Genomic DNA, 16034 nt, shown 5'->3' with positions numbered 1-16034 from the left:
CACCGACATTTTAGATACCGCGCTTCTCCCCTATCATTAATGTAGTTTTGAGATAATTAAAGAAATATAGAGCCGTTATTTCCTTTTTCTCTTTTTTACAAGGTTATTTCAGAAAGCTTTGTGTTCATGGAAATCTTTATGCATAATTAGGGTAATTCCGGTAAATACGCCGCGCTGGGATTTACACCGCAGAAGTCAGAAAAAATAGAAGGAGTAGGGATAATTTTCCCGTAACTCTACTCTGTTACATGTCTTTATGTTATATTAGTATTGTGTTATGATTTCAGCTTTTTACTGTTAATATTAATGAATTTATTGTGAGTTTAATCGATTTGTCACACTGTAATAAGTAACGTCATCATAAATTACAATCTACATAAAATGATTTATGTAGGGCGTGTAAAAGACTTAGTGGTTATTTCGTGATACATATATGTAGTGTAGTGGAATAGTAAAGCATGTTGTGTAGCAAAATACAAGAGCTTTGCTTTCGTATTCTTTGTTTAGTTTGTTACCTTGCATATCCCACCTGTTTGGGGTATACGGCATTTTTAGCGAGCGAGATAAACGCATTATATGAAATATGTACCTCATGTCATAATACTTGTAGTATATGTAGAAAGATCATAATTATTATTTTATTACCTCATATACATATTTACCATTCTTATTCCTTAATAAAACTTTATAAACAAATTTTATATATATAAGCTTTTATGTCATTATACGTCTTACTTATTACCTCATATACATATTTACCATTCTTATTCCTTAATAAAACTTTATAAACAAATTTTATACATATAAGTTATTATTATGTCATTATACGTCTTATTTATATGCATTATTTGTAAATTTTTCATGAGCCGTACATATCCCCCCCTCCCCCTATGAGTAGCCATATATCCCACCCCTATGGAATATATGGCACAAAAATGTAAGGGTTTATAAATATTTCGGATTTCTAATATTTTTTTCATAGTAGTGTAGACAGTACAAAGTTTTTACTGATATAGTTCGTTTACTATAAACATAGTAAGTAATAAATTAAGTTTTTAATAGGTGCGGCGTATATGTATATGATTCAAGCGTATAACTTTGACTGACGATTAAATGAAAATTTACGTGAAGCTGAAAAATAAAGTTTCATCATAAACTTACATTCCCGCGGTCGGATTTATAAGGATTTATTAGGATTTATTCCGCAAATTTTTAATTAATAATACAAAAGTTATGAACAACATGAAAAATAATAGTCTTCTCACACACATTTCCACGTATCTGCGTATCTGTCGAGAACCCTGTGTGCTGACACCCCGTACATCAGGAGATTTTGTATGTTTAAACATCAGGAGCGAGAATGAGTTCTCGCGGATGGGAAGATAGAGATTACCGGCAAGTGGATCGAAAGCGATGGGAAAGGGGAAGAAATGGAATAGCGAACAGTCGAGTGGTGCAATAGCGGGCGCATTACAGATACGACGCGACGATGTTTCTCGACGCGTCGCTTGCCAAGCCAGGCGACATAGCTAAGAACGTGCACTTCGCAAGAATGTGAAACGCGCTTGCCAGGCGGATGACTTCCGTGATAATGGTCCATCTCCGAAATCTCCGAGCTCCGAGGCGACGAAAATGCGTTTTGGATCTCGAAATCCTAATCTCTCTCGTCGACTACCGCGCCGTTCTTATCGCGAGCGTTAAATTTCAGTTTCTGTGTAATGTCGTTTCGAATTCGCTGAGTGATGCGTCGTGATACACTTTACGAAGTACCGCTAAGTCGATACACTGTGCTTTAGGAGTTCCAGAAGTTTACGCGAATTATATACGACTTTCATTACGTCCGATTACACGCGGATACGAAAACTTGGAATTGCGTGTAACGCCTATGTGGATTATCGTCGTGCCTGCGAAATGATTAAACGCATCTCGTATAACACACGTTATTACGTTCCTTCCGTAGTCAGCGTTGCGAGATTCCGAGCAGTCTGTGTCAATACGTATACGCGAAAATTGAATTAACGCAAACCCCGAGAATAATCTCGCGCGCGGATAGCTAAGATACGTGAGTTGTTATAATTAAGGGATGATCACGTTCATCTCCTCCGGTTCAACCGTTACGGTTTAAAATCCCCTTCGTGGAAACGTGACCGGTGAAATAATGCGCGATTATCGCGACGCAATATTCAGTAACCTCGCTATCATTAGGTCACTAATCACTTTATTCGAATCCGTAATTAGTTCGTACCTCGAGTTACATCTTCCGTTAACTCAAATGTAGGAAATATGAGAGAAATTTTTACAGAGATTAGTAAAGAAAAGAACTCAAAAAAAGAAGAAGAACTTGTTCTTTCTTTGTCGAAATATAGTTGGCGATGTTTCAATTAAATCAACCACGTAAAGCACATAATTTTATTTTCGATTTTGTAATGTAATTTGCTTTGAAAATCATCGTAAAGCACCTTCCCTACACAACACATAATTAGTTTCACTCTACTTCTCTCTATAGTCTATATATTCGCAAACATGGCTAATGGATCGATTGGTTCGAACAACATAACACGTGTAACAATCGGGCGTAAGAATTCGGGACCGGAAATGCCGGAATTCCGCTGGCAAAGGTGGGCGGTGCAGCGGCTGCCTAATCGCCTAATTAACCGCAGACGTATCGACGATTTATCCGAAGCGTCTGCGGCGTGCGGAGAGGGAGGATATGATTAATGTTCCATTGGATCGAGAGAGAGAGAGAGAGAGAGAGAGAGATGGGGAAGGAGGAGCTTCCCGGCTTCTCTTGTGCTCCCAGAATCGTGCCCACAATCTTTCTCTTCGCGTAACCTTCTTATACGTGTGGAGAAAATGCTTCTCCACAGCGCGAGGCCGTAGGTTAGGAAAAAGAGAGAGAGATAGAGAGAGAAAGAGCTATCCTGCAAAATAATTTCTCGAAGGGATAGTCTGGAAATGGGTGAGTTATGTTGTCTGGAGTTTTATGTTTCCGCCGTCCGCCGGCGTCCGGGCCCATAGTTTCGAACTTCTTGGGCGGCATAAAGCGCGGAAGAAACGTGACCGGGGCTTCGTATGGAGCGCGAATAAACGACGGCGTCGTGACCGACCTCGAGACACCGCGCCGTCCTGCTACCCACGTGCTACACCCGTCACCAAGAGCAAATACATGACGATATATACCTTCTGCAACGACAACAACGACAACGAAGATGACGACGACAATGGCGGGGAAACCCTCGACCGTAATCGAGCGTTCGTTATTTGTTTACGGGAACCAAAGCGTTTCTCCCAGAAGATAGATCTCGTTCCGCGACACCGGATCGTTGCGATCGTTAGACCGCGTTCACATCGGCGAGAACTGTCGAGAGACCAAGACCTGGACGAGCCGAATAAAACTTTTGTCCACAGCGCAGAGTACAGTTAAGCAATCGCTTTTTGCAAAAAGATAGCCATCTACTGAAAGGTCAATTTTTTTAACCTCATGAAAAACGACCAACAAGCAATTTTAACATCGACACAAATATTGACATTTATGAATTATTTCACGAATATAAATTTAAATTTAAACCGCGAATGTCTCAATTGCGTTTAATGAGGAAACTTTTTTATCAACTTTATTGCTTACCGATGTGCACACGGCTTTAAAGAGCAGGAAGCAATTACGAGGTGAACCGACACGGCACCGGTTAAAGCTGCGAAACTACACGGTGCAGGATAAAATGGATGGAGTGCCTGCCCGCGTAGACAATGAGTAGTTGTAATGTTTGCGGCACTCGATTAATATAAAGAAATCTAACTTTCTAATTAAGTTCTCTGATCGTGGTAACTACGCCAATCGTTTATCTTATCGATTGCAATGATTTTCTGTTGTAATGTTTGCGGCACTCGATTAATATAAAGAAATCTAACTTTCTAATTAAGTTCTCTGATGTGGTAACTACGCCAATCGTTTATCTTATCGATTGCAATGATTTTTTTTGTCATTATAATTTTAAACGATACTCATAACAGATAACATATGCATGTTGCATATCTTAAAAGACGTCTTTTTGATATCCTGTCTGGGTGCATATTCTTTGCGAAAAGAAATATTTTTGACAAACGTATTAGTTATCCAACGATAACTTGTTGGTGTATCAAACCATCTATTTTATATCCGAACAGTGACGAAGGATAATAGGTATCACGCACTCGGAATAAAAATTTAGAAGACCACCAAGAGAATCCTTGAGGACACGAACGCTATCTCAGGTATCTTCTTAGTATAGTTATACCTCTCCAGCTTGAGCTTTCTGCGGAGCTACAAATGCTGGCGACTGGTGAGGGTGCGAGTGATGTATTCATCTTACCTCCTTTCTCCAAGGCAAAAGTACGAATATTAGGCGTCAAAGAAGAGCGGACGTAACAGGAGGATAAAAATGAGGCCGGAGGTAGAAAAGCGCGCGAATGAGAGAGCTACAGGGGGGGAAAAGGTAAGGGGTTGCGGGAACGAGGGAGCTACCGCCACTGGATTTCATTATGCAGCCTCTTAAAGTTGGCGTAACTCCCATTGGTCGTAAATATGAGTTACGACTGTCCGAAATAGCTTAGCGCACCTTACCATATATCTACATATGACTCTCCAGTAGGTTATAATTTATTTCACCATTCTAGAAGAGAGTCCAATGAATGAAAATACCCGACCACTTTGACACGTCCTTTTTACGTTTCCCTCCAGCTTCTCCAACATCAGGGTGAAAGTTTCGGAATGATCATTGAGTCTGAAATCATTTGGCTGTGGCGGAAACACCAAAGGGACGGAACTATAATACCTAATTCACAAAACGGCTTACTTCGGTTTCTATTGTGATCGTTAGCGACCATTAATGCTGCCTTCGAACAGTGGCGTTAATTGCGATTGAGATCGCACAGGAAGTTCCTAGCTCGAAGGCGTTTCGTGAAACTGGGGGTGCAAATAATTAATCTGTTTATGACAGAGAACAGCGTGAAGTAAGTTTGTACAATGCAGGAATAATTACTGATCACTGCTTTCATTTGGGGACGGATCAGTATAAGAACCGATAAAATTTACGTTCCACATCTTCAACAATTAGAAAGTTTGTAAAACTTTGTTTTGAAATATTTGCAATTTTTTTAAATGCATTATAGAAAAAGTTAAAAGAAATCAATTTTAATCTTAAAAACTATCTTAGTCTTATTAAATTTATTGTAGATACCTTTTTCATAATAATTGGTTTGTATCTATAATTATTTTCTTGTATGTCAATCATTTAAGAATAAGACCAATATTACATGCGTCCGTTTTTTATCGTATGACAAAAATTTTTCATGCTTGTTGATTGACTATACGACAAACAGAACCTATGTAATATGTAATATTACGCTAACAATACAAAATCGATAACTAAGAAACATGCAAACAGATCTGATTTTGTATCGATTGCCGGGCCGAAGAGAACAAGGTTTCCTGCAACAGATAAATACGATATTTTGCAAAAAATTATCATAAAATTTTAAAATAATTAATTATTAAATATTATAATATTTATCTTACATTTCGAATGCCAAAGAATATCATGTAAACATTTACATTTTTGTCATAATATTTCTCAAAGTATAAAAACTAATTGAGATAGCAAGATAACATTTTGGGAAAAATACCTCATCGATAAAATATTATTCCTATCCTATGAGCAATATTATAAATATGAAATTTTTGAGTTGACAAATTCCAATAAAAATGCGAAAGTCTTAATTACTATTCACCGATTTGCTAACTGAGATATTTTCTGTAAACATCGCAGTTAGATGAACAAATCGGTGAATAGTAAGAGACTTTCGTATTTTTATTGGAATTTGTCAACTCAAAAATTTCATATTTATAATATTGCTCATAGGATAGGAATAATATTTGATCGATGAGGCATTTTTCCCAAAATGTTATCTTGGCATGCGGCAGATGGTAAACTCTCATTGCCTTATCATGGTCACTAGAAATTTACTAATCATTAGATAATGTGCGTAATGTTACAATTTGGGAACTGCATTTCCGAAAGGAGGACAATCTCGAAGATGCAATTTAGTTATTATTTATACCGAAGGATGACGTTACAAGTGCAGATACTTGAAATATTTTAAAACCAACGAGCTGTCCTAGTTGACGCTTTCAACAAAATGATTTTCCTAACTATCGATACAAATATAACAATTATACGTGCATAATTAACAGTTAGCACTGCCATTAATTATATTGAACAATGTTCAATAAAATATCTAAATTAACAATTGGCTTATTACATACGATCGCTATTACGTTTTTTTATCAATAATAACCGTTAATAAATCAAGGATTCGATTTAAATAAATACTGTTTCATTGGAACGGGACACGAGCAATGCAATTTCTCGAAATGTTCCTTTTAAGAATTTACGAGCGAAGCGAAATATATGATTGCAACCAATATGAATAATATTTTTACGTTTACATTATAAAAGATGTTTGCGAACGTGCTTTTTCGTGACACGACTGATTTCCGGCATGCATCATGTACAGCTTAATGAAGTAAATATAACGACAAAGCGGTTAGAGTATAAAGGTTTAATGAATGTTGGCGCAGCAAAATGCCGCGAAATCAAAATTTTATTCGGTCGTTAAACATGCTCAGTTCGGAGCGTGTTACCGGAGCGTGGTACAATACGCCGAGTATACGCATCCACGATGCATTATTTATTGCCCGACAGGGTTATAACTCTCTCCATTTAATGCGGCGAAAGACTTACCGTCTATGTACGAACGTGCAACAAAGCCGGCAATCTCCGCCAAATTTTCTATACATAGAGCGGATGTAATCGCCCTTCATCATCATTGTGATTTACAAAAGAATTGCCTATGAAAATCCATTATCGGCTATGCGTGCGATTAATGGTGAACAAGACATTTTTTCCGTATTTTTTCCAGAATGCAAGAATATTCAAAAATACTATTTTCTCTTTTGTGTGTCCTTAATACAACACGGTTATTATTTATTACATAAAGTGTATACCGCGTGGAGAGTATCATAAATTCCATTTTTGCATGTTATCAATTATAAAGTAAATGAGATGCAATAATTATTTTTCCAATTGCTGTTTTATCAATAGTACATCTCAAATCAATTCTGTGACTTAAAAAGTTTATATTGTTTATTTAACATTGTATTTTCATTGTAACTGAAGAAACAAAGAAATCTGGAATAGAAGGCTGTCGTAAAAATAACTGTGAAAAATTGCAGTTACAATACTATTCATCGACGCCGCCGAAATGCGCGTTTTCGCTTTCCTGAAAGCCTATGTCGATTTCCGAACGGCAAAAATAACGATGGTATTGAAATTTTACGTGCAATATGCGAAAAAGAGAGAAAGAAGGAGAGGGAGAGAAAAAGAGAGAAGTGAGAAAGGGGCAGGTGAAACTAGTTCGGCGAAAACGCGATATCGCATTATCGAGTAATTATAAATACGTAATGCATTTATTACTGTTGTGCCATTAGTGTCGCCGATAATTCGTGTTAAATGCCGAATTATCGTGCGCAGCGTACTCTATTTCTGGTATCGATCCGACAGCAATTCCTCAATTTTTTTTTTTTCCTTTTTTTTTTCCCCCGCGAAGCCACACGCGGAAGCTGGCTTTTAATTAGCGGAAGAGAATGAGCACGTCCGTCCATAAATCCTTAAAAAATCATGAGCACACGCTCGCTCTCGTATCATACGGCCCCGACAATGAACGCACATACGTGGCATCGTATAAGCCATAAAGCCTCGCACGACAGGACGATTAACTTCCGTGCATATGCAATATCGTAATGTCCCACGAATCGGAATTATTGGCCGTCGAGTTCGCGTCGAACTCATTTTCCACGGCTAACACAATGCGAGCATATTTTTGCGCGAAAACGCCAGTCGATCGATCCATTATCTCTCTGCGATGCGCTTTGTTTAGCGTGCCATCATTTTTTTTTTGTTCCTCTGTTACGATAATTATCTTACGGATTTTGTTCTTCGTTCTCTTAGCCATGGGCACTTTCCGTCGACGGAGCATGTTGAAGGAAAAACGGCAGGTGTCCGTTATAATGAGACTCCTGAGACAAGAGCTCAGAAAAGCGACCGCGGGATTAAAACAAACTTTGCCGGCACAAAGTCCATCTCGAGAGCCCGTGTAATATATACCCGCGTCTATATGTATATATGTACGATATATCGTCGTCGGTCCATCCCGCGCATCGCGCACGCTGTCCTGCACACATGCCCACGGCGTTATCTTTCCGGAATCCGCGCGCGACAACGTGAAACAACAACACGAGAGCGAAACGGCTGAAAATGTTCGCTTCGCGACAACTTTTGCGAGAGGCAGAGCGCGCAGCTATCTCCGTTCGTTTACCTCGCGTTTCCGCAAATCTCCAAGGCAGGTCTGCGAAACCGTCTACTACGCTTCCATCTATCTATATTTCTCTTTTTCTCCCTCACTCCTCTATCCTCTCCATCATTTCGCTTCCGCGATCCGTAATGTCCCTGACTTTAATGCAGCCCACCACCAGAGTTTTGTTCATTGTCGGATAACGTTCACGTCCGACAATGATAATCGTCCAACGTCACGCGAGCTTAATACATTACGCGATGAGGGAGTAGGTATATCGCGCAGCTGTGTGAATAGAGTACGGTAGAAACTAATTCGCGAAATAATCGCGATATGATGCACGTTGCCGCGACGGTTCGTACGTCACCGTCGCGTCGCTACTCCGCGACATTTAATATCGCTTGCATTCGCCGAAACGGATGTCCCGATGCGATCGTTAAAACGAGAAATTTGCATATTTACCGCGATCGATGTTAACTGCGAATTGCGTTTCGTATCGCGTGACATGATCGCAAAGTTATTAGTTCGTTAGCCGGCCTGTGCCTGATACTGTTTTTTATTATTATGTCAGCGACCTGGCGGTAAACTGGCAAATTTCATGAGCACAGTGTCGCTCACGTACATGTCCCCGTGCATTGATTTTTACTGTACATCGTACGCGATACGCCAAGCGAAGAACGCGAGAGAATAAAAAGTCCACGATATCAAATCGTATTACGAGGCAACAAGCTTTCACGTCGCTTCAAACTCGATGGTCGTTAGGCGCATCGATGGGGTTGTGGAGAGGTCTCGGGACAATCCAGGGTACCGTAAGAAGGTACGTTCGGGACAATAACCGTTAAAGTTCTACGCGAACTATCCTGAGAATTGCTGGTCTTAGCCTACAGGGTATTCTATCTATCGATACTTTCTATACCTATCGACGTTAATTAACGAAAGTGACCTGCGAAGTAGCAAGTCGACAGATGTGGAACGTTTTCACAATTTACGGCATGGCACCGTAGAATACATGCAAGGATGTACCATGTAATGTATGGCACATGTAAAAGATAAATGCGTTATTATTTTATAGATAGCAAGTGAATTTATGACTCATATATAGCGTGATGAGTTATAATATTTTCTTACATGTTATATATATATATATATGATAAAACGAAGAGTTATTTAAAAGTTTAATCAATAAACGAATAAAAAAATTTCTTCTGTTTATATTAAAGAGAAAATATATTTCAAATGCGTAGTTTCGCGGAAATGTAAAATGCGCTTAGCTGACATATTTGATTTGCCAGAGTGAATGTAAAAATTTGATATCTTTCGGTAAGAGAATTTTTAAAACGATGAGTTAAACTGAAATGTTTATGAGGTATATACTCTTACTGATACCACGCTACCGCTAACCTATCTAAATAAATCTATAACCTCTCTCTCTCTCTCTCTCCCTCATCTCTCTCTTTTTCTCCCTTCCCTTTTTTTCATACCGTTTGCTAGAAAAATAGGGCAAATGCATTTATTCAGTGAACACACACACACACACACACACACAGTTGTTTTATACAGGAAATTAATCATTAAATTGCATTTCTGTTTACTTCGATCTATAGATTGAAGTAGATACATTAAATTATATGTATAATGTATGATACGTTGATTTTTGCAGACTAAAAATAATGAAAATAAATATATAAAAATACAAACGATCATCAGCAGAATAGAATTTTAGTTAAAGCGATTGAATATGAAGAAATTAGAATATACATCTACACTAACGAAACCTGGAGAGATACAAATGACTTCGCTTGGCGCAACGATTCGAGGGAAAGAGCAGGTTCAGAGCTACGTTACGCTCGCTGAATACGTACGTGTAAAAATAACTCGGCTCTCTCTCTCTCTCTCTCTCTCTCTCTCCGAGCGCGCTGCGCGCCGATATGATTTCGCGCGAATGAAGTCGGACGATTTCAGCCATCCTATGAACTACGGCAATTGCGACTAAATTATGCCATTCGACATCCCGGAATGAAGGAGGAAGAAAAACGCGCGCGTTCCTCGCTCCATTCCCACGATCGCAGATGCGAGATAACTTTTCTCCGCTCGTCGTATCTTCCGCGCTGATCCCAACGACGAATGGGGTCATCCTCCAAGTTTTTCGAGTTCGACCATCGAGCTTGCACAGTTAAGAGACAAAGAAAAAGAGATAGAAAGAGAAGGAGAGAAAGTCTAGAGAATTTCACGGTGTTCTGCGCGAACTGCTGCTCTTTTCACGCCCTCCTTTGAATGTATACGGCACCTTCATAATTATCACATACCGTTGAAATGAATGGATAATTTGAATGGACAGATAAATTAATCGTCGCATCAACAAATTTATCTCTCCGCAAATAATTTTTCTCTTCTTACCGCGAGTAAGAAATCATTCATTTTTCTCGTTTACTCTGAAAAATATCAATGTCAATTCAACACCATCCGATGTCTATTATAATTCTCATGTTGGTGTTAATATTAATATGATTTATAGATTTGACATTACAGATTTTAAATCCATATCACAATGTTTTTCATACGGACACCAGGACACCATGGTGACATTTAACATAATGAGAATTATACAGGGTGTTCAAAAAGTCCCGGACCCCTTAAATATCTTGAAAAGTAAACATTTCTGAGAAAAATGTTTCATACAAAAGTTGTGTAGTTTAAAATAGTTAAAAACAGGTTTCCAACGTGGGCGTCATCAGCCCCCGGTGAGCGCTTCTTCTTCTTGTGCGAATGGCCCCAACTCTAATACAACGTCGATACGACCAGAATCGAAAATGCCCGCTAATGCGGTGAGTAACAAAAGTCTAAAAGAGTAATAGATGAAATAATGTAATGCAAATCACAGTCGAAGCCGGAAACGCTCTTCAAAAAATGTGGGCAAGACACACGTCCATCCTGCTCACAATAGTCAGGGCGACTCCCCGGTGAGCGCTGAGGAAATCTAGGAGGGCGTTGCTAGTTCTAAGGGCAGCAGGGGGGCGTTGAGGATAGAGCATAGAGAGCCGCACAGGGAAAGAGTGGCAAACTGCATGACTCGTCTCCTCTGAGCGAGCATGGACATCGAAGCTTCTGTAGCGATCGCGTCTTCGCGGAATTCGTAGGAGGAAATTTTTTATAAAAAGAGTCTTATTTGTAGAAAGTAAATATTAATTAGCAATTTCATACAATGAATACATTTTGTTCCAATATAAACAAATGAGCTTAACATGTATTCATGATTTTAGAAGCTAAATTTCTCGTATACGAATACTTTTTTAATTAATACACATCATTTTGGTATATATAATTTTAAGAAGCATACAGTCTATTTTATTCTTTATGAATAAATTGTTAATTATCCAATAAGAAATAATCGTTAATTAAACGACGAATCAACGTCAAATTGGTGTTAAGATCATCGAATTTATATCGATTCGACATCAATTCGATGACTCATTTCTCGCTGGATAATATTTACTTTTTAAAAATAAAGTTTTTTTAAAAAATATTTTCTCTGTACGAATACTTTTTGTACTCACTGTATATGAAATCGGTGCTCTGATTCCTCTGATTAATGTTAATTCGTAATAATTTATCATTTAAATAGTTACTCGCGCAGCGGATAACAGAATCGTTCAAATTTTTAAACAAGGTTATGTGAAATAATATTTAGTATTCATAAAAGTTTCGAGAGTTGCGAACGACCGAAGACGTGAAATCGGAAAAATCGGTTTAGAGACACGAGCGAAATAAGACGTGCTCCGTTTTGAGAGCGTTATCCGTTGTTGTAATAAACTCGAGATATAGCTAACTTGAAGCTCCGATTTTTATTCTTTGACGATCTCAACCACGAAGTAAGAGAAAAGGAGACTCAACTCCGTGAAAAATGGTGGAACCGGTTTATAAGCCGAATTGAGAGGAAATTCGCTACCAGAATAACCTGCACATTTGGACGCCATGTTTAAAAAGTCAGCTGTACCAGTTGTATACGAAGTAACCTCATACTTTGTGAATTGTACGTACGAGTTACACATTTCTTGTTGTTTCTTCGATTTGTACTTTTTTTTTTGTAATGTAAATCTTTTTTATTCGGACAACTTTTAAAGGAATCAAGCCGCAACAATTGGGAGAGACTAGCACGGGAGACACTCTTAATTGCTCTTAACGCAAGTTTCGTTACAATAATGAAATTTGCGTTATTAAAAATTACAGAATAAGTCCGCAGTACTGATAAAACGGATAAAACCAGCAAATAAAGCAAAATAAAGCGAGATAAGATTGATATTGCAAATGGCGTCCAAATTAGCAAGTTATTTCTCTCAGCGAACTCCTTCCTAATTCAGTTTAAAAACCGGCTCGACTTTTTCTGCCCACACACTATCAAGTTCCTTCTCCTTTTCTCTTACTTCGTGATCTCAACCATTGAAACTCCCAAACTCCATAGATATGGAAGAGATTGGAGAAAACCGGTCACGTGACTCCCGTCCCGATTGGACATGGGTATTGACATGATGCAATTTACCACTCTCTCCCTGTGAGGCTCTCTCTAGTTGAGGAGCAAGTGGGAAAAAGAACACGCCAGAGTAATTTAATCCCCTAAATATTTTCTAACAAACACTTAAACATTCACTTGATTATACAAATATTACAGTTATGCATTTTTATTAAGAATCAAATATGTCAATCGATCTTCTATACATATTGATTCAAGTTGTATGATATGTAAGGTTTGTCGTTTTATTATGTGCAACTTTTTTCTAATACGCTAATGTTTTCTTGTACGGAATGATCGAAGTAAATGCATCTGTGCATTTTTTGTCAGGTTCATTAATAGAGCGCGAACCACCGCTGCGTGAGTAATATTTTTTATTTGTTTCTGTGTCATTTCCTTTTTGTTGCTTTATTTAGAAATAGTTTGCCGATTATCCGATTTATCAGTTTATCCGCAAAGAGGGCGTTGAACAAAAAGAAACTTAGAAAGGGGGCAATGAGCCAAAAAGGATTGAGAAACTATGGTTTAAAATAAAGACTGACAATATACTGCATAGACAGTGCATACTGTTAAATCCACACCGATATTTTTTAGAGTGTTTGAATTTTTTCATAGATTGTAAAAGGATATCGATGTTGTGCGAATACCGAAGCGTTTTCTTCCTTGGCCCACTTTAATACGTTCCCGACCAATCAAACGAAAAGCGAGGAAACCATTATTAGCATTAACTGCGGAATTTCCATTGAGTATATTATCTCTGTTCTAACACGCGAGTGAAGTAGAAAGAAAAAAGTCATGGAACGACCAAACGATGAGAAAAATAGAGCGTTGCATATATCCAGATTGGTACATGTTCCATTATAAAATTTCGAACGGCAAAAGTGATGGCAAATATTCCAGGGCAAATTAATACGGTTTGCGACATGCACGCCGCGATACGTCATGAAAAAAAGAGAGAGAGAGAGAGAGATGGAGTGAAAGTAGAAAGAGAAAGAGATGGAGAATGTGATTGAGATTACCTGCTATATTGAAAAATCCGGATATCCGTAACTCCGTAGCGCAATGCGGAGCATCCACAAATCCGACAAATCCCAATTTCATCCGCACCATGGACGAATATTCCCGGAGTCGAAATTTCAGCTCTACCGGATTTTGTAAAACAACATTTCCGCCTAGGTTGACGCAACCACGCTTATCATCGCATCGCGTGTAACATCTAATCAAGGAAATTCCGAAAAAAGATAGAGAAAATGATTACACTCGGTACTCTCATCAAAAAACATGAAAGAAATAGTACGGGAGAAGTTGAACTATTAAAAAGAATATCGTACACGTGCATTGCGTTTTATACGAATTTTACGATAAAAGCAGCTGGGTAGACTCTGATCCTGAGTTTTTCACTTCGGTTGCACTCCGTTAAATTAATTTGCGCGCGCACAAACCATGGTTAAAACGCATCATATGAATTATTTCATAACAAAACTAAAAATAAGAGATTTGCAATTTCGAAAATTTATTTGTTTTTCGTTATCAATGAATTTTTATTTCAACTTCGCGTTGTCCTTAAAAACTATTTCCCTCTTCATCATTTGAAATGAAGTAATACGCAGATATTACTGCAGAATAAATAAATAATTAAAGACGTGATTTAATTTGTCTTCGATATTCCATTTAGTAGCGATTGAAACCACGACATGACTGACGGAATTCGTCCTCTTTGACAAACAGAAGGTCTGACTCACTTACCGCTTAAACAGAATCCCCATGCTTCTTCGCATGCGAAAAGATTTAATTGTTCCTAATAACGTCGCACAAGACATAAGGTATAGCATCATGAGATCAATCATACCGCAATCATCCGCGTCGTACATTTCCAGAACGAATTCGTTGTTCTCGAGGGAAGTTGCAGCGAGACCTGATACGGCGAGAGCTATTATTGCGCTCGCAACGGTCAGACCGCAGAGGTAGTTAACACGCGCAATACAAATTGCATAATCTAAACGGAGAATTGTGTCATGAAAGGGATGGGAAAGGGAGAGGAAGGGTCGCAGGAAACGTGACGCGGAGTGGTATAGGGCGAGGGGGAGGGCGAAATCTTATCATCGATATCCACCGGGATTTCAAGTGCCAGGTAAACAGACTCGTATTTGAGATTTCCCATGCGGGGTTGACAGAGAGAGAGAGAGAGAGAGAGGTAGAGGGGGGGGGAGGAAGGGAGGTCAGTTTCGGAGCCGGAGGGAAACGGAAACGGCGGAACGAGTCGAAACTAGGAGGATAGCAATAAGGGAAGACGCCAGAAGCAAAGGAGAAGAGGAGAAAAGGAGAAAAAGGAGAAGGAAGAAAAGGACAAAAGTCCTCCGTGAACGGTTCGTGCGTTCTCATGGACGATTCGATACCATCGAATAAAACCAATAGGTCTCTCCTAAAAGATCTCCATTGGATAAACTTTTATCCGCATTACGAGTCGGGAGAGGTCGATTCGCGCGGGCCGGCGCGGCGCGGCGCGGCCGGAGAATTACACATCTTTTCATTCTTCGGCCGTCTGCTCGTGAATTACAAGCCTCTCAACTCTTTCCGTCATGCATTAAGCGTGCATAATACGGTTAGCCGCTCTTGTTTTCCCATCTCTGCGTCTTCCAATCTTCTCGTATGCATTTTTAAGCGGTGGCCGAGGGAAAACGGGGCTATTTCATTCAATTGCGCGCCACGAAAGCGCGTATATATATTTTCACGAAACTCTATATTTCACGCACGAAAATCACTGACACGTCAGTTAATTTGTCATACACACCGGCGGAACTTTATTACGGCAGATTTCTCCGGTGATTTGGAGTTTGTCAGATATTCGGCGAATGCAAATGCGCGCGGGCGCGTTTATGCGACGAATTTTACTGCGTTGTCATGCAGAATTAGAACATTGTCACGTAGTTATACACGTAGTTATTCGCGATGATGCGTCCCCCCCCGCCGCGGTGGTTCCCAGCTTGATGGGGAATGAATATTATATCGTCGCAGAGTAGTAGACCTACAGCTTTTCGAAGAATATCGTATAACGTTGGACCTGCGTGAAATACGCCGACAGCCTTGAAAACTGCGGTGTAAAATAAAATTCGAGCTCGTTCGACCCGCGCTCGTATTT

The sequence above is a fragment of the Trachymyrmex cornetzi genome, unplaced genomic scaffold (assembly GCF_001594075.2).
Source record: "Trachymyrmex cornetzi isolate Tcor2-1 unplaced genomic scaffold, Tcor1.1 scaffold324, whole genome shotgun sequence".
NCBI classification, from domain to species: Eukaryota; Metazoa; Arthropoda; class Insecta; order Hymenoptera; family Formicidae; genus Trachymyrmex; species Trachymyrmex cornetzi.
This window is presented reverse-complemented; position numbering follows the sequence as displayed.